At 42.5% G+C, this 23,962-nt stretch overlaps 1 pseudogene; it reads left to right on the forward strand.

Moving 5' to 3' along the window:
* Positions 1-3,441: 3,441 nt before the first annotated feature.
* On the forward strand, positions 3,442-7,622 carry LOC129398112 (transcription factor NF-E4-like; annotated as a pseudogene).
* The last annotated feature ends 16,340 nt before the right edge of the window (positions 7,623-23,962 follow it).

The raw sequence follows: 23,962 nt of genomic DNA on the forward strand, positions 1-23,962 counted from the left end.
CTGATGGGTTGGCATCTGGTGAGGGCTTTCTTGCTGCACCATCCCATTGCAGGAGGAAAAAGGGCAAAAGATGACCCATTCCTGAAAGCCTTTTTATCAAGGCATTAAATCCACCTCTTAAATATCTCACTTCTTCATACCATTACAATAGCAATTAAATTTCAACATGAATTTTGGAAGGGACATTCAAACCATAGCACCTACTCTATCTAAGTCTGCTCCATCTCTAGCCATCCACTTTCTTAGGACAAAAATTTCCACATCCCATATTCAGTCACCTCAAAACCTGTTGGCTCTGCCTTCAGAAAATATCCAGACTCTATTTCCCGCTACCTCTTGTGCTATCACCCTGGTCTGAGCCACCATCCTATCTCACTTGGATTCCTGAAATTGCTTTCCAATGAGTCTCCTCATTTTCCTCCTGCACCCTACAGTTCATGCTCAACAGAGCAATTCCTTTTGAAAACAGAAGTCATGTTAGTCACATCACTCCTCTGTTTAAAACCCATCAATGATTTCTAACTCATTCAAAGTAGAAACTTAAGAGGTTCCATATGATCAGATATACAATTGGATACCTCCCTGACCTACTTCAAGCCTTTGTTCAAACATGAATTTTTCAGTGAATCCATTGACAATTCCATTTAAAATTGTCACTCCTCTTCCTCAGACACTTCAGATCAGAGGTCACCACTCCCCAACCCCCACCTTTGTTCTACAATTTGTTTTTTTTTTGTAGCACTTACCCCCCACAAAAACGAACCCTCAGTTAGGGTTCTCAGAGAAACAGAACCAATAGGCTGTATGGAGACAAGAACTACATAATTCACTTGCACATTATGTTCATTGTGTATTGTCTTTCTTCTTTCACTAAAATATAAACTCCATGAGAGCAGGGATCTTTATATGTTTTGTTTTTTGATATATTGTAAGAACTTCAAACAGTTCCGATAGATAATAGGTGTTCAAAAATGTCTGTTGAATGAAATCATGAATGCCTTCTTTATTTTAACGAGCCCCTGTGGCTAGTGGTATACTATATTACTGTTCACAAAAATTCAGTGTCTCCTCACCATCTAAAGAACATAGTCATCACCAAATGACTTTTTTTATCCAATAAAATGTAAGTGGGAAGAAATTTGTGTTATATGTGTTCAGAAGCTTTAAGGACCAGCATGCGATTTAGCACACTCTCTTTTCCCTACCCCTGTATTGTGGAAGCATGTGTGGAGGTGGGGCCTCCACTATCCTGAATTCCTGAGGGCCTGTGATGAGGAGAATCATCTTGCTAAACTATGATGGACATGTAGCTTAATGACAAATGAAATTTGATATTATGGTCTATCCTGACTAATATAGAATCAAATTCTGGGGTCTTCATACTCAAGTTAAATATCATCAGGTGGTTGGAACTAATTGCACTTTATGAGCATTTATGTTTATCATGCTCTCCAATTAAAGTAGAATATCTGAGAGTCACAATTAGGCCTTTCAGATGCAATGTAGGAAAGAGAAGGCATTATATGGTTTCATTGTCTCTTGAAACATCAAGATATAGGGAGACTCCATGATACTAGAGGAACTGCAGTGATGGTTGTCTTCTCAAGGTAGCATGCACACAGCAACTAGGAAAAAGGTGAATCGGATGGGAAAGAGGAGAGTCATAGTGTAAGTGAACCTTGCCTAGATGGGAATCCATCTGTCATCGGGTCAATTCAAGTCTCTTCTCAATGATACTTTTAACCTCTTTGTAGAGCATCATTCACCTGTCCATGTTTTCCACCATAGATATAAAAGAGGGACACTGAGTCTACAAAAAGACACAAACGGCTAGCGTCTTCATTTCTTTGAAGGCAATGTACAGGTTCTTAAAGACCAGAAAAAGTTCAACTCAGTAAGCTCAGCCCCAGGGAAACCATTTGGGTCCGGATGGCCGGAACTCCAGACCAATTGCCTCTAACTGTGGGCAACACTATCTAATTATCCTAATGATTGGTGCAAATGTTTTAATTTTTAATGCATGCTATGAGGTGAAAAATTCAGCAATCATGCAATATGATAAGTGGTTGAAAAATATAAATTGCCATGGAAGCCACAGGAGTGTCAACCCATCTATACTTCCTGGTCTCATTAAAAAATTAAAGATCCAGATTTCTGTCTGAATCCAGCCATAATGTAACGACAGGTGGCATCTTGGGAATCCACAGCCATAATGCTTTGGGAATTCTTGTCAAAACCATTGCTTAACTTTTTAACCCAAAATTCTTGATGATAGAATGTGACCAGTATTCTAATAAAAAAGTATTCCAGAAATTTAATTCAGTGTTTCTATACAGAGAGAAGAAACTGTCCAAGATTCAGAGGAGAGGGCCAGTGTCCAGAAATATTCTTTGAAGCCTATAACATTATCAGCAGCCATGCTCTTCCATTTCTGCCCATGGATGTCAGATGGACATTCACTGTGCCATCCAGCTGTTAGGGGAAGGCTGTAATCTTTCTGTTTGTAGCTAAGTAGCTAAGTTTCCACTTTTTTCCTCTGACCATTCTCATCCTTCCCCTTGCAACTTCTCCAAAGGTCCAGTAAATGCCCAGGGCCAGAGACATCGGAGTCATTGTGAGAAAGGGGAAAAGGATGCACACCCAAGTTAACTTCTCTGCTCACCTCAATCTTGGCCTGAGAGATGCAGCTGGCACTGTTCCCTATTAAAGAGAAGCAAACCCCCAATGGGCACAGGTTTCTGTCACACTCTTCTGACCAGGCATCTCTAATTGCTTAGTGTGGGTGAGAATGGGGAATCCCCAGAGCAGTTTCCCAATAAGGCAGTGTCCCAACCATTCTCCCATCATTGATCCAACATTTGTAAAATGTTATTGGATAATTGCAACATTACTAAGCCGCAAAGACTTTGGAGCACATGCTTCTGCCTCAAGGTTAAACAACAGGTTTGGGAAGGGTTATAGGTCAATAACCAATATGGTTTGGTTCTGTGTCTTCCCCCAGATCTCACCTCTAATTGTAATTCTTATGTGTCAAGGGAGGGACTTGGTGGTAGGTGATTGGATCATGGGGCAGTTTTCCATGCTATTCTCATGATGAAATTCATAGTTTAATAAGTGTGAGGCTCTTCCACTTCACTCTTCTCATCACAGCCCCTCCCATCATAGGCCTGGAGGCCAAGGAGACAAAAATGGTTACGTGGGCTGGGTCCAGGGCCCTGCTGCTCTGTGCAACCTTGGAACTTGGTGCCCTGTATCCCAGCCTCTCCAGCTCGAAGCACTGCTAACAGGGGCAAACATACAGTTCAAGTTGTTACTTCAGAGGGTGCAAGCCCCAAACCTTGGTGGGTTCTACATGGTGTTGGGCCTGTGGATGTGCAGAAGACAAGAGTTGAACTTTGGGAGTCTCTGCCTAGATTTCAGAGGATGTATGGAAATGCCTGGATGTCCAGGCAGAATTCTGCTACAGGGGTGAAGCTGCCTAAGGCTATGGGAGCCCACCCCTTGCATCAGTGTGCCCAAGATGTGAGATGTGGAGTAAAAAGAGATTTTGGAGCTTTAGGATTTAATGAATGTCCCCCTGGGTTTTGGACATGCGTAAGGCCTGTGGCCCCTTTGTTTTGGTCAATTTCTCCCACTTGGAACAGGAACATTTACCCAATGCCTGTACTCCTATTGTATCTTGGAAGTAACTAGCTTGTTTTTTAGTTTACAGGTTCATAGGCAGAAGGGACTTGCCTTGTCTCAGATGAGACTTTGGACTTGGACTTCTGAGTTAATGCCGGAATGACTTAAACCTTTGGGGGACTGTTGGGAAAGCATAATTCATATTGAAATGTGAAAAGGACATAAGATTTGGGAGAGGCCAGGAGTTGAATAATATGCCTTGGTTCTGTATCCCCACCCAAATCTCATCTCAAATTGTAACCCCCATGTGTCAAGAGAGGGAACTGGTGGGGAGGTGATTGCATCATGGGGGCAGTTTCCCCCATGCTCTTCTTGTAATAGAATTATCACATGATCTGGTTGTTTGATAAATGTGTGGCTCTTCCCCTTTGCTCTTCTCTGTCTCCTGTCATCTTGTGAAGAGGTGCCTGCTCCCCTGTCACCTTCAGCCATGATTGTAAGTTTCCTGAAGCCTCCCCAGCCATGCAGAACTATGAGTCAGTTAAACCTCCTTTCTTTATAAATTAGTCTCAGAGAGCATGTTTATGGCAGTGTGAAGACAGGCTAATGCAATGACTCACCTATAATCCATGTAAGAAATTGAGCAAAGGGCACACCTGTATTTTAAGGGTAATATATGGTGGTTCCCAGGGGCTGTGAGCAAGGAGAAATAAATGACCTCCCTAAAACAAGGTAGAATTGGGGTGGGTCATCTTAGGACACACCATTTTTTTTCACCACAATCCTGGTTATGAAGTAATGTAACAACCTCAAATTGACTGGCACCTTCAATATCCCAATGGGGTTATTTTCTATAAGCCTCACTTCCAGCATCTGAAAACATACATTGTCTGGGGCATAGGGAAGGGCAGCAACATGTTTGCCTCTTGCTAGAGCCAGGGCTCACTGAGCATGGAGCATGGCCACACATCTCTGGACTCTAACCCCAGAGCTTATGCTAGATATATAAGCACACTGCTCAGGGAAACAAAAAAAGTGAAACTTAAGCTTTGTGTCTAAATCTGCCTGGGATTTAGACTATAAAGTAATCACTTCTAGAGCTACTTTTTTTGTTTTGTTTTTTGTTTTGTTATGTTTTTTTGAGACATTTTTCTGTCATTAAGGCTGAAGTGTAGTGGTGTGATCTTGACATTGCAACCTCTGTCTCCCAAATTTAAGTGATTCTCGGGCCTCAGCCTCCTGAGAAGCTGGGATTACTGGCATGTGCCACCACACCAGCTAATTTTTGTATTTTTAGTAGAAATGGGGTTTTGCCATGTTGGCCAGGCTGCTCTATGAAAGATTCTCCCTGGGGCTTGAAAGCTTAAAGGGATGAGTAACTCCTCCCCTCTCAAGTCCAGTCCCAAAGCACAAGGCAACTTGAGCCAGCAGCATGCATCAGCAAGATAGCAGAAGCAGGAAGAGAGCCAGGTGGAAGACACCTACCCTGGCCGGAAGACACGTACCCCTGAAGAGCAAGAAAGAGACCATCCGGGTACTACGTAGCAGTCATGTCAGACTAGGACACTTCCTGTTTCTAGGAGACCATAAAACCCTTGCCCCATCCTCATCTGATGCTGACGCCATTTTGGGCCTCAGCCTACCTGTACCCAGGTGCTCATTAAAACAGCATGTTGCTCCACATCACCTCATGTTGTCTGTTGGCATGCTTTCAGGGTTCGAACCAATACAATCTGGTGCTGAAATCCAGGAGGGGCTTACGTCTGCATTCCCCGTGGACCTACCCCTCCACCCCAGAGAGCAGGCCACAGCAGCCAAACAAAGGAAGCTCTTCAGCCTCCAGTCGCCTCTCTGTGCATGCACATCGGTCACTGATCTCGCCTACTCGTAAATTTCCCGGGAGCCCAGTTAACGGGAGAATCTGCACAGCCTCTCTTGGTTTCTCCTGTCCAAAAATTCAACATTGGCCCAAGAAGGCTCCCGCATGTGCCAGGCACTCACTGATCATCTGGTCTTAGGGGGATGCCTCTAAGCCATTTGATCCCGTTCCGGGAACGAAAAAGGCAGCAGTGACGATTGCTCCTTTTATCATCTCCCTCTGGCCATCCAGGACGGTCTCATTTTTCCCTGTTCTCCCAAGCCTACCCTCCGTTATGGGAAACTCCCGGTCCTCCATTCCAAAAAAACAGCCCTCTAGGCTGCTTCATAAAAAACTTGCAAACCTTAGTCCTCAGGCAAAATATCCGCACTAAGGGCCTTGTCTTTTTTGCAATTCTGTCTGGCCACAGTGGGTCCAAATGGGCCACAAATGGAACATTCAACTTTACAATTTTAACTGACTTAAGCAATTATTGCCGATGAATGGAGAAATGGGGAGAAATTCCTTATGTCCAGGCCTTTTTGCACTCGGATCACAACCCGACCTCTGCAATTCTTGCTCCCCTGTTCAAATCCTTCTCCTCCATTCTCTCCACCCTGATCACCTTTCTCCTCCCAACCCTACCTCTTTTTCCTCGTTAGATCCAGCAGACTGCTGTCCACCCCTCCCAGCCCCCACCTCTCCCTCTCAACTGTCTTCTTTACCCCCATAAGCCTCCTCTTTATTTTCTCAGCTGCGATCTTCTTAGCCGCCATCTTCCCAGCTGCCATCTTCCCAGTCAGTTGTATCCACTTCTTTTCCTACACAGTCCCCTCCTCAGGACAATTTTAGTATTGCCTATACCCATTCTCCTCCCCCACCGCCCTCTCCTGAGGCTTGTAAACCCATCCCACCATTTTACGCCTCTATCTATCCTCCACTGCCTGTTAACTCAAACCCCCTTCTCCCTTCAAAGCCTCAGCAGGAACCACTTCCAGGTTCTTTCTTCTCTCCCACCCGTACTCACTCAGGCGCCATCTTCGGCCCATGCCCCAATCTTACTTCAGCGCCTGTGCTAGAGTGCCCCCTTCAGGAAGTAGCAGGAACTGAAAGTATTGTTAGAGTTCATGTTCCTTTCTCCCTCACTGATCTCTCTCAAATTAACAAAAGACTTGGTTCATTTCCAGAAGACCCTACCTCTTATATTAGGGAGTTTCAGTACCTTACCCAGTCTTATGAACTAACTTGGCATGACCTCTACATTGTCCTCTCTTCCACCCTCACCCCAGAAGATGGGGACCGTATCTGGACCCTAACTCAGGTGCATGCTGATACAATTCATCACCAAGCTCCTGCCCAGCCTACTGGTGCAGAGGCAGTCCCTAACCAGGACCCTTACTGGGATTATCAAGACGGGGCCCCTGGATGCCACCATCGAGACCACATGATTATGTGTCTCCTTGCAGGACTCAAAAAGGGTGCCCGTAAAGCAGTGAACTACGAAAAACTTTCAGAAATCACCCAAGGTCCTGACAAAAACCCAGCCTTTTTCTCTCTCATTTAACTGAAGCCATGAGAAAGTATACCAACCTAGACCCAGCCAGCCCAGAAGGAACCAGTATCTTAAACCTGCAGTTTATCTCCCAATCCACCCTCAATATTCAGTGCAAGCTTCAGAAGCTTGAGGACGGTCCTCAAACCCCACAACGAGACCTTCTTAATTTAGCCTTCAAAGTCTTTAACAATCATGATGAGGAAAGTAAAAGGCAAAAACAGGCAGAGTTTCAAATGCTTGCCTCTGCCATCAGGGGCCCTGCAGACCCACAGGGCTGCAGCTCCACACAGAAGCCTCCTAGCAATCCATCTCCTCCTGGTGCCTGTTTCAAGTGCGGCAATGAGGGCCACTGGTCCAGACAATGCCCAAACCCAGGTAAGCCCACCAGGCCATGCCCCCTCTGAGAAAGACCTCACCGGAAGTCAGACTGTGAGTGGCCCCTGCAAGGACTGCCCCCATCCCTTCCCAAGCTGGTCAAAACCTCCCAGTTGGATCTCATTGGCTTTGCCGCTGAAGACTGATGGTGCCCTGGAACAGAGGCACTGGCAACTACCATTGCTTCATCCGAGCCAAGGGGAACCCTGATGGTGGTAGTTAGGCCAGTATTATTTTTAATTAATACCAGGGCAACCTACTGTGCTTTACTTAATTTTTCAGGACCCACTGAGTCCTCCCAGGTCTCTTTTGTAGGACTTGATGGACGAGTCTCCAAACCCTGAGCCAACCCTCCACTTTTCTTCTCCTTGCACACCTTTTCCTTCACTCACCCTTTCTTAGTCCTGCCTTCATGCCCAACTCTGCTCCTAGGCAGAGACATCCTTTCAAAACTCCACACTACTCTCCACTTCCACATTGCCATATACCCAATGCATCTACCCTGTCCCCTCCAGTACTTCTAACTTCCTTCTACTCCTCCAACCTTCCACCCTAAACCATGCAACTTTTCCTTATTCCCCATCCGTAGTTAACCCCACTGTTTAGGATACTTCACACCCTCAGTCGCAGAACACGACACCCCCATCTGCATTATCCTTAAAGAGCCCACGTAGTTCCTGTCACAGAAGCAGTATCCCATCCTCCAAGCAGCTCTCATATGCCTAAAGCCTATCATTTCTTGCCTCCTTGCCAGCCACCTACTCTGCCCAACAAGCTCCCCTTTTAACACACCAGTTCTAACTGTTAAAAAGCCAGATGGAACTTACCGCTTAGTCCAGGACCTCAGGCTCATTAACCAAGCTGTACTCCCAGTATGTCTAGTAGTTCCTAATCCATATACTTTGCTTTCCACAATTCCCTTCAATACCACCCCTTTTTCTGTTCTAAACCTAAAGGATGCTTTTTTTTCACAATTCTTTTACACCCTGATTCCCAAAACCTCTTTGCCTTTACTTAGGAAAACCCCGACACCCAACTTTCACGTCAGTTCACCTGGTGTGTACTACCTCAAGGTTTCAGAGACAGCCCCCACCTTTTTGGACAGATCCTTGCTCACAACCTCTGTACTTTATCCCTAAAACCGTCCACTGTCCCTCAATGTGTTAATGATCTGCTCCTGTGTAGCCCCTCTGCAAGAGACTGCAACGCCCATACTATCTCTCTCTTTTAAACTTTTTGGCAGAATGGGGTATTGGGTCTCCCCTAAGAAAGCACAAATATGCACCCCCTCAGTCACCTATCTAGGCCTAGCTCTTACCCCATGAACCCAAGGGCTCACAACCAACCACATATCCCTCCTCCAGTCCCTCCTGCCTCCACAAACTAAGCAAGAAATTATCTCTTTTCTAGGACTAGTGGGATATTTTAGGCTCTGGGTTCCCTCCTTCACTCTACTTGCCAAACTGTTATACCAAGCTGCTAAAGGCCCTCTCCATGAGTCTTCAAACCGTGCACAGCCTATTACCTAACCTTTCCGTCTACTCCAGAAGGCTCTCACCTCAGCTCCTGTCCTCACTCTCCCAGACCTCACCAAATTTTCTCCCTCTATACTGAGAAATGGCGTGGAATTTCACTAGGTGTTCTAACCCAGTCTAAGGGACCCACCCTCCAGGTTGTTGCCTACCTTTCTAAACAGCTTGAAGCCACAGTTCTCGGATGGCCTGCCTGCCTCTTAGCACTGGCGCATTGGCGGTAACTGCAGTCCTCACCCTTGAAAGCCTAAAACTATCTCTCTATGCCAACCTAACAGTTTATTCAACCCATAACATCAAAGACATGCTAGCTCACCACAGTGTACTGTCTTATCTCTGCCCCACAGCTCCTCCAATTGTATGCTCTATTCATAGAAACTTCCCACATCACCATGCTAACCATCTCCCGTCTAAACCCGGCCACGCTCTGTCCCTGTCCTTTTTCTCTCCTCCTTACACCTCAGAAGAAAAGCAGGACTTCTGATCCCAAAACCTTCAAAAGCAAAGACCATGTTATGTCAAGGAAGGGTGCTTCGTTCTTCCTCACTCTCAAACAATCTGTCATCTAAAGCCTCCACAACTCTTTCCATGTCGGGTACAAACCTCTCTTGCAACTTCTCCTACCTATCCTCACTTGTCCTCACCTTTCCAGCCGTGTTTGAGAGATTACCCAGTCCTGCTCTATCTGCCACTCAGTATCACTCCAGAGTTCCCTCTGACTCCACCTTTTCCTAGCCACTAAGCCCAGGGCCAGGTACTGAGGCAAGATTGGCAAGTAGACTTCACTCACATGCCACCCAATAAACGGCTCCACTATCTTCTAGTCTTTGTCTGTACTTTCTCCGTGTGGGTAGAAGCGTTACCAACAACTTCAGAAGGTGCAAATGTCATCACACAAACTCTCATCATGCATATAATTCCCCGTTTCAGACTCCCAACATCCATCCAGTCCGATAAAGAGCCCACCTTCATCAGCCAAATTACCCAAGGTGTCTCTACATCCTTAGGTATAAAATGGGTTCTCTACACATCCTACAGGCCTCAATCTTCAGGTAAAGTTGAAAAAATTAACTCTGTCCTTAAAGCCCAACTCACCAAGCTGGCTCTAGAGACCCGGCTGTCTTGGACAAAAAAATCTCCCTTTTCCCCTCATGAGACTCCATGCAACACCAAAAGAACCCTCTTTTTATAGTCCCTTTGAAATCTTGGGTGGCTGAACTTTGTTTTAGGGCCTCCATCCTTACCAGACTCTGAGCCACTCATGAATTATCTCCACTTCTTAATCCAGACACAGTCTTTCATTCATGAAGCAGCAGATGAGGCCATGCCTCTCCTTGTCAACACCTCCTTGTCCTCTCAACGTAACTGTCTTGCAGGCACAGATGTGTTTATCTGCCAACCCGACCCTCACCAATAGGTACAACTGAAGTGGACAGGCCCCTACACTGTGATACTCAGCATGCCATCTGCAATGACAGTCCAAGGACTCCCCAACTGGGTCCATCGCACCAGGGTCAAGCTCACCCCCAAGGCTACTCCTTCCTCCAAAACATTAACGGCGGGCAACACCGTCAGAGTCCCTGTATATAATAACCTAAACAAAGAAAAATGATCCTTAAAGGTAGGAGGAAGCCAAAGATGGCAAGAGGATGAATGGCCTCCGCAACAGATCATTGACTATTATGGTCCTGCCACTTGCGCTGAGGATGGTTCATGGGGTTATTGCACTCCCATGTATATGCTAAATAGAATAATTAGACTACAGGTGGTTCTACAGATAATCAGTAACCAAACGGCCTCAGCCCTGGAAATGCCCACACAACACCAAAATCAAATGCATGCAGCAATTTATCAAAACAGGCTAGCACTACCCTGCTTATTAGCAGAAGAAGGTGGGGTGTGTGGTAAGTTTAATATCTCTAATTGCTGTCTTAACATAGACGATAATGGAAAAGCAGTTCTAGAAATCGCTTCAAACATCAAAAAAGTAGCCCATGTACCAGTCCAAACCTAGAAGGGATGGGACCCAACAAATCTTCTAAGAAGGTGGTTCTCTAATTTAGGAGGATTTAAAACACTGGTAAGGACAGTAATCTTCATCACTGGGCTCCTCCTGTTTCTCCCCTTCCTATCCCACTGATAATAAAAGCCATTAAAATTCTTGTTGAAACTACAGTTAACTGTCAGACTATCCAGACAATGTTCCTGCTACAACGACACGATGGATACCAACCCGTCTCTCAAGAGTACCCCCAAAATTAAGTTTTTCTTTTTCCAAGATGCCCATGCCACCCCCTACGTCACGACTGAAGTAATTATTGAGAAAGTAGTCCCTTTTCCCTTTCTTCTATAACCAGTAGACAGGAATGGCAAGATTCTCCCCGGGGCCTGAAAGCTTAAAGGGATGAGTAACTCCTCCCTTCTCAGGCCCAGTTCCAAGGTGCAAGGCTACTTGAGCCAGCAGCGTGAGTTAGCAAGATAGCAGAAGCAGGAAGAGAGCCGCTGGGAAGACACCTACCCTGGATGGAAGACACGTACCCCTGAAGATCGAGAAAGAAGCCGTCTGGGTACTACGTAGCAGTCATGTCAGACTTCCTGTTTCCAGGGGACCGTAAAACCCCTGTCCTATCCTCATTTGGTGCTGATACCATTTTAGGCCTCAGCCTGTCTCTACCCAGGCACTCATTAAAACAGCCTCGTGTCGTCTGTTGGCGCGCTCTGGGGGTTCGAACCTATACAACAACCTTACAGTCTCAAACTCCCGGCTTCAAGTGATCTGTTGTCTTCACCTCCAAAAGTGCTGGGATTATAGGTATGTGCCACCGCACCCAACCTAGAGCTACTTTTGAATTCATCCAGCCTTATAATCACTTCAAGAGGTGTCTAGGGAGATCTCCCTTTACTCTTTTTCTTGCATTCATTTCTAGACTATAGAACATTTTTCTCATATATATACAGTAGCTGATGGGGAATTTCTGAAACTTCAAGATACACTCTTCTCACACCATGTTTTTTATTTTAAAAGAACATACTTACTCAAGTGTTATTTATTAAAAATACTTTATTGAAATCTTCTATTTGCTTTGTAGGACTTTGTACACGTTCTTTCAGGGAGAGAGTTCTCCAGTGTTCTCCAGTGCCCCTAAGAGACATATCTATGGGTAAATGTAGACGAATCTGTGGTAACTGTCATGCTGCCTTGTTTGAGGGTCATCTGTAAGACAGGGTGCTAAGAGAACAGTACTACACATGCACACACACACCACACACACAAACACACACACAGGGTGATTTAAGGATAATACAGACTTTTAGTATGTAATCCCACTTCTAAATTCAAAGCATATGGTTAAGTTCTGATTTTTAAACAATAGCCAATTTGTATGCTTGTTGTGAGCAAAACTGGTTTGACTTAACTTGACTTTTCCCGGCTGAAAACTTCTCAGTTGCTTCCATCAATGGAAAACAGATTAAGAGACAAATTTCAAATGAACGCTTGATGCCCTTTCTTGAAAGGAGGAAAACAGAAGGGGAATGCTCTGCTGGAGATGGTTTCTGTGAGGCTTGCTATCAGCACCACAGTCCTTATCCCTCTGCATTTATTTCACTAGCACTGGAAATGTGCTGGTTTGTGCAAATGTGATCAAGCCCACCCCATGACAGTTTCAGGGTCACATCATTTACTGGAACACATTTACAATTTTTTGCACATAAATTACCTACATGCCTTTAGATTAAATGCACCTTCCAAAAAAAAATTCCACATCATTATTGAATTGCAATTTCATACACTTAGCCTGAAATTTCCATTCTGTCAGAATCACTCATGTTCCCCACAGTTTCAAAAGACTAAAATCACTTTACTGTAACTATGCTTTTTTCAATACTAGGCCAAGGATAAATGTGGTTACATTGATTTCTCACAAATGAACCTTAAACCACTGATTTGAAATGAGAAAACCACTGTTTGAAATCATTTTCAATCTGAGGTATGTTTAATTGGCTTTAAAGAAACTTTGCCAGCTTATTTGGAAAAAACAAAAAATAAAACAAAAAAAAACCCTCTTGATCTCACTCTTGTTTTCAATCCCCTAGAAGAAGCTTGACTGTGAAAGAACCTCTTTCTTCACTGTTTTCAGCTTTTTCACCCTCCTGAAAGCTACCAACTTCCTGTTGGGCTCCCTTCTGAGGTGCCCTATCAATTTTGGCCCAGGGTTGGTCATGTCTAATCCATAATTAGAATGGGCTGGGCACAGTGGCTCATCTCTGTAATCCCAGGACTTTGGGAGGCAGAGGTGTAAGGACCCCTTGAGTCCAGAGGTTTCAGACCTACCTGAGCAACATGGCAAAACCCTGTCTCTACAAAAAAATACAAAAGTTAGCTGGGCGTGGTGGGGTGCACCCGTGGTTCCAGTTGCTCCAGAGGCTGCGGTAGAAGGACCGCTTGAGCCTGGAAGATCAAAGCTGAAGTGAGCCATTATTGTACCACTGCACTCCAGACTGGGCTACAGAGTAAGAACCTGTTTCAAAAAAAAAAAAAATTATAAGAAAAGAAAAGATTGAAGTATGGTCCCAACCTGAACTCGAGATTGGTGGTAATGCTGATTTTTCAGGTTCTGAGTGTGTTATTAACAGCAGATCTCTTCTTCTAACAGCCTTCAGGTTACGGCGTAATGATCAGATATTCATCACTCGGATATAACCAATATCGATCCACAAAAAGATGACTGCTTTAACCCACTCACAATCATCCTCCGCTCCAGGCCCTTTCTGTTGGCCTCTCAGATCCATGCTCCTCAAGAGCACTGGGTGCCCCAAGGGACCTGCCTCCATGTCTGCATCAAAGACTCCCTTGTCACCTGGCTTCTGTTGGTTCAGCCACAGGAGGCACTGGCAGGAAGTCAGGGTGAGAAAGAAGAGTAAGTTCAGGTCATGTTTGCATGATTCCATCACTGTCGGTCATGCCTAGGGTGCCTTGAGTTTTTTCTTTTCTTTCTTGTTTGTTTGTTAACTGAAGGCTGCAGCTACGGCCAGGCAAACCTCAGTAACAACTACTATATCTTCTTTAGTTAACTTTTCTCCTATCCCCTTTGCCCCTTAGCTCTAAGGTTGGTGAGATCATGCCAGGATGCTTCATAACATTTTGCTTTTTATTAATCCTATGAATTCCCTTATAAAACTAAATTTAATTGCCTCTTTGAGTGAACTGTGTCCAACTGTGACAAGCTCTGCTACGTTACCATAGCTTAAGGACCGTTCCTTTACTTATTATACCTTATCAGAATGTAGAAGAAAGGAGATCCCACTCAATGAAAACTAAACTAATTTGTCACTTACAGATAGAGAACATGAAAGGAATCCACTCAGGTATAAGAAGAAGGTAGGCCAACCATCTGGTATTTCATTTAACCGATCTGGGGTCCACCAGGCTAAGGGCTACAGTTCCTTTAATGCTACTTCTTAATTTTCTCTTAGCCCTAGGCATTGAGAATAAAGTGTATTTGTCTGTCTGCATTAGCATTCCTTCTAAGAAGATTAAAAGATAAATTATTAATTTAAGGAGGGTGCACATCATTGAATTTGAAGTTACAAATTTGAACCAGTAGAACTGTTCTGAGTGACAAACTGATATATGCAGGGAATATTAAACACTTCAAGTTTTGCTTTGCAAGATGATCAAACAATGACAGAATAGGTCATAGGCAGATTGTTTCAATCTGATCTACAGATGAAAGCAAAGTGGAAGCACGGGGCCAAAAATTAATATTGATGTTTCAGAATCAGAAAATAGGGGTTTAGGTTCCCCTCTTAATGGTTACGTGACTTTGAGCAAATTAGTTTTAGAGACACATTAGAAGGTTGGTTTCTATGATACAAGGCTGCTGGCTTATATTCTGCTAGGGATTTTCCTCCCTTCCATCAAAGACTCGTTTCTTAATCATTGGGTTCCTTACTCTACATCATAGCTACTAAAACACGTTTTGATCTCTGTAATTTAAATATTTACATAGATAATACATTTTTCGTTATTTTTAGAATCGATTTTGGCTAAATTTCAAGTATTTAAATTATCTCTTGAATGAACAGGAATCATCTCCAAAATATAGCCCCAAACCCACCTAGGCATAATGACAAACATAAATTTATAAATTCAGCATTTCTTATTTTAAAGATACATAGACCCTAATACTTCAGTATTGATATTTAGTCTAATGTATCCTTTTCACCAGATAACATGTCCTCCAGTTTTTGGATTTCTGTTATTATATTTTCTTCACATGAATATATTGAAAGGAACTTTTTAAGAGAAGGCTAAACCTAAACCCTCTTTGCTACTCATTCCCTTACTGTTTTTCAAACTTCTCCTTGATTTCTTCTACATTTCCTCATTGCACTCTGACAAAATTCTGAGAAGCTCTGCAATTCTTTATAATGGCCTGGCTCAGGTCATTGGTTCCGTTCATTAATGACAGTTCATTCCAACTGTGGACCCTCAGTGGGGACTCTGGCAACCTGTCCCTGCCTACTGGCTCTTTTCTTGGTATTACTGATATGCTCCAGGAAAGATTTCAGGAATGACGTTTTCTATTTGATACTATTTCCATTCCCACTGAATTGAGATTTGTAGATCACATAGTAGAAAACTGTTGCTGGCTTGCTGAGGTAACACTGAAAATGTTTGTTTTATTTAATTTTAATATTGACATACAAGGTAGAGCTCATAAGTCAGCCAATTATTTTAATATGGGTATATTCATTTACAAACAAATAAATATATAGAAATACATGTGCTAGTGACCAGTTTAAATAGCTCATGACATTTATCACTCAAGTAGTGTTTACAACTTACTCTGTAAGAACAACCCAGCGTGCACAGAGATCCTGTCACACACAGGAATAGCAGGTCAAGAATCAAGAATGTTCACTCTTTGGTACTCAGCATGCCTCCTGAACACTTCTGCTTAGGTTTTCTGACATTGCCCTAACTCCGTGTAACCAAGACCAAATCCATTTTTCACAATACCATTTCTCTCTCCAATTTGCCTTATTCTCATAGAAATCTTCATTGTCCTCATTATCCAAGAGGTGTTGCCTCTTTCATCTTTCTACCTTTTATTCATATATCTAATCAATTACTGGTCCCTACATTCTTATTGATGAAAAGTTCTTCAAAATAGCTACCATATTATTGCTGATAAAGGCTACAATATAAGAAGACTGTTTCATTTTTAAGAGGCAATCAGCCAGTGTGCCATTCTGAAAACTGTCAAGAACAGCATTCCAGAACCTTTTAAAAATAAATATTAGCTGCCAGGATAATAATATGCATGTGACATATTGATAAAATAAAATAATTTAAAATGAATATTAAGGATTTTTATCTCCTTATATATTGTGAGGAACTGTATTTTTGACGATGGCTTTTTTTAGGTCATTCTGCAACCTCACATCACTTCTTTCTGCTCCTTTGTGAGGTCAGCTCACTTTATGGTCCATACTACCGGGGACATATAGGAAAAGGGAACAAGGGGAGAAAGCATGGTTTTAATATTCATTGCTTTGTGGTTCTATGTAGCTAAACAGTAACTCTAACCTGTCATTACCCTTACCACCCCTGCCGCTAGAGTACTTGAAAAATGTCAGAGAATAAGTTAAACATGATTCCTTTGTACCTATGCAAGCCAACCCCTTATTACCCTCTCTTATAAAAAGTCTTATTCCAATTGTATCTATACCCCAAGTTTCATATCAATCAAAAGGAATTCTAGGAGGAAAATTTTCTCAAGCCTTTTATTAAAGAAAAAATTACTGAAGAACCTCCTCATTGTCTCATAAATCTGTAATTAGAATAACCTCTCCACTGTCCCCAGCTCCTGAGTTCAGATTCTCCAAACTCCGTTCTTCATAATCATTTGCAACACATAATGCCTATGCCTTAGCCTCGGAAGTTCAACGCCTCCTGGTTGGTGGTTACGGCCCTGCATTACTGGGACTCACTCTACTTGTTTAAACCTGTTTCCATCACTTCCTGCCATATGCTTGTCAGCCAATCCCCCAATGTCCCTCTCCCCTAAAACAAAAACATATCTCTGCTTTTTAATTTTGCCTCTATTTGATTGTTCTCTCTCTCTACACGCTCTCCATTCTTTCCTTTTCCTGTTTAAATCCTTCTAGTCCTCAAGGATCATTCCTTCACAGTCCAGTGAAGAACTGAGATAGCCTTGTGTGCCTCATGCCTCGGCAGACCAACTTCCAATGACCAGCCAATCTCCTTCACTTCTTTTCATACTTCCCTGCACTCCTTCTGTCTCCTGCTTTTATTTTTTCTAATACTTCCTTGTACTCCTTGGTTGCTTATTGACAGCACCATGTGAGTTAGCACCTAACTTAGCACCCTTATATTATTCCAGAATTAATAATGTATGTGTGCTAGTCTTCTCTCCTCAAGTAGACTGTAATCAGAGACTGTGAGGAAAATTATTTTTTAATGTATATCTACGTGTGAAATTAAACTTATTTTAACATATGTTGTGCATAAAACTACCTCTGGTCTTTTTAAAAAGATACTAAGTGATTACATTATTCACCTCATAACAAACCTGAAGATTTGCGAGCCTCACATCATCAAAAAGGCACAGGGTGCATAAAACTGTCAGAATTTTGGAGAAGGGAGGTCACATACAAGAGCAAGAAGCTTAGAGCAGGGAGGGTGGTCCACAAAGAGAAACCATAACTAGAGTAACAGTTTTGATCTAGAAGGAGGATGTTCTAGGTTATTCCAGGAAGAGACAACAGACTACTTTGAAATAAAAGAAATAAGCAAAACAGTGAAATAGTAGATACTTGAACTCAAACCAATATTTGTAATTTTCATGGAGACTTTAATCATTTAGAACAGAAGATTGAAAAAATTAAAAGAAGATTGAATAGCCAGTGGCAAAGAGGGAATTAGGTCAAAGGTACATTACATTTCTTACAAAGAGACAATATATGGCAGGCCCAGCTTGGGGTGTGTGTGTGTGTGTTGTGGGTGAGGGGCCTGGAGGTGAAAGCCCAGCAGTGGGAAATGAAAAGAATTAAAGGTAGGGAGGCAGACAAGTACTAATAAGTGTAATGGCAGGTGAGAGGTAGCAGACAGGTAGGCTGAGAGGCAACTTGGAGAAGGTTTGGTGGCACATTCTAGGTACCTATTTATGTAAGTGGACATAGGCAAAACATAGTCTCTTGAGAGACTGGAAGGAGAAAGTGGGAATCTAGTTCCACCGAAATTCAGGTATAAGAATGAAAGCAGGTGTCTGCCTACTCTTTTCTGGAATACGAGGTCAGGTTTGGTGCTGTAACTGGAGGATTGATCACCAACCACTGGTTAAAGGCCCTTATCATGCCCAGACCAGGAGAAATGGTAAACCTTTTTAGTCTCCATAATCATGTGAGCCAACACTTGATTATGAAATGACTCAGTGTATAATAAATACTTTTTTCCCCAGGGTCAACTGTAGAGATACAGATACAGTTGACCCTTGAACCACCCGGGAGTTATAACGGGGTATCAATCCCTTGCACAGTTTAAAATCGGCATATAACTTCTGACTCCCCAAAAACTTAACTACTAATAGTGTACTGTTGACTGGAAGCCTTTCTAATAACATAAACAGTCAATTAATACATAAATAGAATAGAATTCATGAATGCCTAATTTTTCTTAATTTTTAAAATATTTCTGGGCTACATAGTTTATCTGTGAGTTTTTTCAATCTTTTGCAAACCTCAAAAAAATTTCAATATATTTATTTTTGAAAATCTACAGACCCATAAGCTTCAAACCCATGTTATTCAAGGATTAACTCTATATAACTAAATTGGTTCTGTTTCTCTGGAAACCCTGCCTAATACATCTTCTGTGCGTACTTTTCTTTTTAAAAGATAGCACCACTTGCCCTGGAGTTGTGGTCAGGGAAAGGGCAGGATTCAGAAGAAACATTATCTAACAGGCTTGGATTCAGCCCTCAATATTCTGGCAAAGTCACAGAGGCCATTCTTGATGCTATTTCTGAAACCAGCTCCTCTCTACAACCAGCTTGAGCACATGGCAGGTGCTCCATAAACAATTAATGGGGGTTAGACCATTCCATACGAATGTTAAAGAAGTTCTCATTTGCAAACTTTACTTGCAGGAGCCTGTTCACTGAATAAAAGATTTTTGCCTTGGTGGCAAGAATGTAAATGTCACCATTTTCTTTCAGGAGGTACACATTTCACTTTAAATCAGCATGTATTATTCATTTCACTTTAATTCTGTGGTGCCGACCCTGGAATTGCATATCCCTACACTGCTGCTGACTTCCAAGTGCCTTCTAGGAATAAGGGCCAGTCTGAAGCTTCAAATAACATAACGCCTCACATCTCTCTATTTCCCACTAATTACGTGAGGTCACTTCATAAGCCTGCCAGAAACCCAGCTCCCCACTGGCAGAAGAGATACATCTGCTAGCACAGCTCTGAGCAGAGAATATGTTTCATCCCTGAAAATATGTGCTTAAATATTTAATAAAAGCATAAACTTGAAGAACTTATGGCAGCTGTAGGGATAGAAGCTGAATAGAAGGCAAAAACAATCTTCATTTGAGGAGATTAAGAGAGTTAAAGAAATGTGTATGGTATTATACAGCTCTATGGTAAACAAACACTCCAGGCAAAAATGAAGAAAAAAAAAAACAGAGAGTGCTTTCCCATGCAAAGAAGAAAACACAGTATAGAATATTCTAGAAGTTCAAGTTTGAAGCAAAATCCAAGTTATGTCAGCACTAACCACTGTCTATATAGCCTTCCATACAAATCAGCCCTGCTCCTCAGGAAGACAGATGGCTCAGTATACAACACTTACATAACCACAACCTGAGCTGAGAGGGACCTGCCGCAAGCAAAGAAACAAGGCTGCCTCAGAGAAAAGATAAATTGTGCTCTTTTTAAAACCCACTGGAACTGCTGCTCCCCTTGGCAACCCAGGGTACAGCAGGGGGCATCGGCATCTTCCAACATACAGGCAACCAGCTGTACAACCTTGGCAGAGCAGCTGGTAACCACAGCCAGGCGGCTGTGTGTCATTACCTCAAGCCTCCAAACCCCAGGGTGGCTCCCCGGTCCCCTAGGCTGTCGCAGGCGTGGCAGGAGCTGCCTTCTGAAGGCTCAGGGTTCTGCATTCCTGCGCTGTCTTGGGGCAGGAGCATTAGTCAGCCTTCCTGAGCACAGACAGTACCAGACTTGCCCATCCGTGGCTTATAAATAAATGATCCAGGAAAGACACAGAAGGTCACCCCTGCCAGGTTAAAGGTAGCACTCACATTCTGTTTCCAGGAAAGTCCGAATGAAATAAGAGAACATTGAGAGGATCTGTGGATGCTCAAAGCCAGGCAAAATCTGTGGAAATCAAGAGCAGTTTAGAGGATTAACCTCAATCGCCACTTAAAGCAAGCATCTCATGAATAAGTCATTCACTTCTTTGGGATTCGTTGCGATCAGCTTGTCTTCTGCATACTTGAGATCTTGTTCAGTGAGAAAATCCGTGTTATGACTGGGGTTAAAGGGGATATATTTTAAAGTGCAGTATTTTAGGAAATAGGACTGATCTGGGGTGAGGCAAAATAATGTCCTAAGCTATGTAAACCAAAAATAAAATTCTAAGGCCCCCAACCAACTGAACAGACCCTCTCATGGCCAAGGGGATCCCAAAGAGACCTGAAAAACTAGTTCAGGCCAAGACAGCAAGGGCGGTTGGATAGACACTCTGGCCTTGTTATGCCCTCCTCCCTTAAGAGTTTAGGCACAATTGACCAGCATTAATATAAAATAAAGATCATAGACTGACAAAACAGACACTTTGCAGCAATAAGATACAAAATTCCAACCTGACTCTGGTATAGCGTCACATGATAGATAGCAGTCCCTGAGGGAAATCAAAGTATTTTACTCCAAAATGCGTTTTTTGACATATTTTGAAATGGCTCTCCTTTCCCCTACTAGGTCTTTTCTGGAGAGTGTCACACCTTTTAAGGTCAGATAAAAGACATTTAAGATATTTACAATCTATTCTCTCTGAAGGCTGCTACCTGGAGGTTTCATCCACATAAGAACCTTGGCTTCCATAACCCTCTTATCCTAGCTCAAGCGTTTCTTTATGCTGACTTCAACTCTTCAGGTATAGCTTAACTCATTCAACCAACTGCCAGTCAGAAAATCTTTGAATCCACCTATGGAAGCCTCCCTGCAACACCCTCAACTCTGCTTTGGGCTGAACCAATGTATACCTTACATGTATTGATTTGTATCTTTGCCTGTAACTTCTGTCTCCCTAAAATGTATAAAACAAAGCTGTGCCCCGACCACGTTAGGCACATGTTCTCAGGGCCTCCTGAGGCTGTGTCATAGGCCATGGTCCTTGACTTTGTAAAATAAACCTCTAAATTAATTAAGTCCTGGCTCAGATACTTTTTGATTTATAGACAAATAAGAGACTATCGAATATTCCTTTTTCCAAAATAATTCCAACCTACACAAATGACAGCAGACAGACCTTTGGACTTCATTTCTGCATTCTGAGCCTCCTGCTCCCCAGGTTCAGATTTTAGGCTTGCTATGTGAGTCTTATGATTTATGATTTGGTGATGTTCGCAGTTACATTAACGTTTATAGTTTGGATGGGAACCTACTCACCACACATAAGAATGTTTCTCCAAGAAACACTTTCCAAGTTCTCCACAAGTGACTTAATAAAATAAACTTTTAGAAAGCAATGTTTGTAAATTGGTAGCAGCTTATATCTAATATATTAGACCAGCTTATTTTCCATAATGAATTTTACATAGTATCAAACTAAATTTTCCCCCAAATTTCATACTCTACATTATCTATCACTCATTTATTTGCTAGTTTATTGGGTTCTTGCAAGATGTTATGGATTTAGACAAGCATAAGACTTCCACCCAGCTTTTAAGGATTTTGTACTCTGAAAAATCAACTGCCGTACAACTAAGGAGGGGCGGGGATTAAAGGAAGAACAAGATGCTTCCTTGAGAAGGAGGATTCTGGGGAAGCATAGCAAGAAAACTTGAAGAGGAAGTGGCTCCAGACTCCTATCTTGAAGGACGAGAATATTATATCCTATGGTCGGAATGTTTGTGTTCTTTTGAAATCCCTGTGTTAAAATTCTACCCCCTCAAGATGATGATATTAAAAGGGAGGGCCTTTAGAAGATGATTAAGACATGAAGATAGAGCCATTATGAATGTGATTAGTGCCTTTGTAAAAAGAGGCTGAGGGAGTTTATTTGCCTCTTTCATGAGGACACGGAGAGAAGTTGCAACCCAAAAGAGGACCCTCACCAGAACCCAACCATGCTGGCACCCTGATCTTGGGCTTCCCAGCCTCTAAAGCTGTGAGAAATACATTTCTGTTGTTTATAAGCCACCCAGTTAATGGTATTTTGTTACAGCAGCCACAGTTGACTGAAGACATTAAACTTCTTCTGAGGAATATCCTTGTACAATACTCTCTTATAGGGTGGGGCTTGAGTCTACTATTAATGTTTACCATTTAAAAAACATTTTAAAAAGTTACTAAGAGCTGCTATAATCTGAAAAAACCCTAGACAACACTATCTAGCTACCTCCCCTACAAGTCTCTTCCCATGCCACCATGTCCAGTGAACCATTTGATTTACTTTTTGAATTTGATTGGGATTTATCTTATTGGAGGTACCTAAGCAGAAAGAGTCCTGTCAAATTTCTGGTTACTCTGAAAACAGTGGGCCCATGGCTTTAGAGGCATCTAGTAGTAACAAAACCTTGACATGTTTTGTGACAGATTTCCCACTTCCCTGTAATATCTATGTGTCTTCAGGGTTAACTGAGCTGCTATACCTCACAAAGAACAGTCAACAATGGAATTTAACATTTGTTGAATATTTAAATGCAATCATTAATTTAGGGAATATTTCAAATATCATATAGGCAATAGAATTTTGTCAGCAGGTACACTTGTGGTCCATCAATATAATTTCAATTAGTGCTTCTCAACTGGCAGGCAAATGTGCAATGCTGTGCCATTAATGGGCCATAGGAGTACTTTCCTTGGCCCTTATAGCAGTCATGTGGGACCCTGAGTTCCTGGGCCAGTGGCAATGGCATCTTTATCCATTTATCCAAATAACATAAAATATTATCATTTTCTAAGTTTGCATGATTTGAAAAATGTTTGAGAAGCCTTAGTTTGTACTAGAAGTTTGTTAATGAGCCTGACCAATCTGTCTTTGACCTCTCATTGTGCGGGACATAGGGTAAGATGCAGACAAACCCCCATGACCCGAAATAGCTCTCAGAAACACTGAGCTGAACTTTATGATCACTCATTCCAACCATATGCGAAGAGTGCTTCAAATTCTGTTTGATGATGATGGCCATGAAGTCTAGCCTTCACTCTGAGATTCATACTCATCTGGACAGAAGAGAAGTTGAATCAGCTGCAGTCTACTCTTTACTGTTCCATCTACCTCAAAACCACCCCAGCTGGCTCCATCTCTAAAAGAAGCAATTGAAAAAGAAATCCTATTATAAGCAGACAACTTTAGTTTGTTTTGACTCATGAATAATCAAATAAAAGATTCTGAAAAATATATAACATATAAGGGGGTAGTGTTGATACAAACCTGAGGCCAATGTAGTGTCAAAACTCCTACTTAATAATCCAATGGGAAACTCAGTTGTCAAAATCCTCCCAGAAATGATAGTAAGTGAGGGACAGTGAAGAAAGGCAGTGGTACTGTTCAGTGTAGACATGTGTTAGTGGTAATGATGGCTCTGTGGTAGCTTCTAGGGCCCTTTTTATAACAGAAAATAGAAGGCTCACTGAACTGTCCACCCAAAAGACTACACTGTTGGCATGTCATCACTGTCACCTCCCTCCCTCACACTGGAACTCTGGACAATTGGCATTCATTTCCTACAGAAGCCAAAGACATGAGGA

Source organism: Pan paniscus, chromosome 5 (assembly GCF_029289425.2).
Source record: "Pan paniscus chromosome 5, NHGRI_mPanPan1-v2.0_pri, whole genome shotgun sequence".
In the NCBI taxonomy this organism is placed as follows: domain Eukaryota; kingdom Metazoa; phylum Chordata; class Mammalia; order Primates; family Hominidae; genus Pan; species Pan paniscus.